Source organism: Pristiophorus japonicus, chromosome 27, assembly GCF_044704955.1.
Source record: "Pristiophorus japonicus isolate sPriJap1 chromosome 27, sPriJap1.hap1, whole genome shotgun sequence".
NCBI lineage: Eukaryota > Metazoa > Chordata > Chondrichthyes > Pristiophoridae > Pristiophorus > Pristiophorus japonicus.
In genome coordinates, this window is record NC_092003.1 from 2,392,619 (window position 1) to 2,393,738 (window position 1,120).

Sequence of the window (1,120 nt, forward strand, 5' to 3'; positions counted from 1 at the left end):
CCTCAGACTGGTTCATTGCCATCACAAACTACATGCACAGCTTGGCTTCCAGACATCGAGTACTGGGAGTGTTTGATGGGACAGTGTAGAGGGAGCTTTACTCTGTATCTAACCCCATGCTCTACCTGCCCTGGGAGTGTTTGATGGGACAGTGTTGAGGGAGCTTTACTCTGTATCTAACCCCCTGTACCTGCCTTGGGTGTGTTTGATGGGACAGTGTAGAGGGAGCTTTACTCTGTATCTAACCCCCTGTACTTGTCCTGGGAGTGTTTGATGGGACAGTGTAGAGGGAGTTTTACTCTGTATCTAACCCCCTGTACCTGTCCTGGGAGTGTTTGATGGGACAGTGTAGAGGGAGTTTTACTCTGTATCTAACCCCCTGTACCTGCCCTGGGTGTGTTTGATGGGACAGTGTAGAGGGAGTTTTACTCTGTATCTAACCCCCTGTACCTGCCCTGGGAGTGTTTGATGGGACAGTGTAGAGGGAGCTTTACTCTGTATCTAACCCCCTGTACCTGCCCTGGGAGTGTTTGATGGGACAGTGTAGTGGGAGCTTTACTCTGTATCTAACCCCCTGTACCTGCCCTGGGAGTGTTTGATGGGACAGTGTAGAGGGAGCTTTACTCTGTATCTAACCCCCTGTACCTGCCCTGGGAGTGTTTGATGGGGCAGTGTAGAGGGAGCTTAACTCTGTATCTAACCCCCTGTACCTGCCCTGGGAGTGTTTGATGGGACAGTGTAGAGGGAGCTTAACTCTGTATCTAACCCCCTGTACCTGCCCTGGGAGTGTTTGATGGGACAGTGTAGAGGGAGCTTTACTCTGTATCTAACCCCGTGCTGTACCTGCCCTGGGAGTGTTTGATGGGACAGTGTAGAGGGAGCTTTACTCTGTATCTAACCCTGGGTCTGGTGTAAACCCCTTTATTTAACGGTTGTCTGGTTGCCCCCTCACTCCTGGTACCCAGTCAGTGCCGCTCTGTACTCCACACTGCCCTCCTGCTGATCTCGGTGGGGATATCATTAAACAACATTGGCAATCATTCGCATCAAACTGCTGCTGCTCTTTTTAACAAATAGACGCAGGGAGTCTACAAGTATCAACATGGGGCTGAAAAAGTAA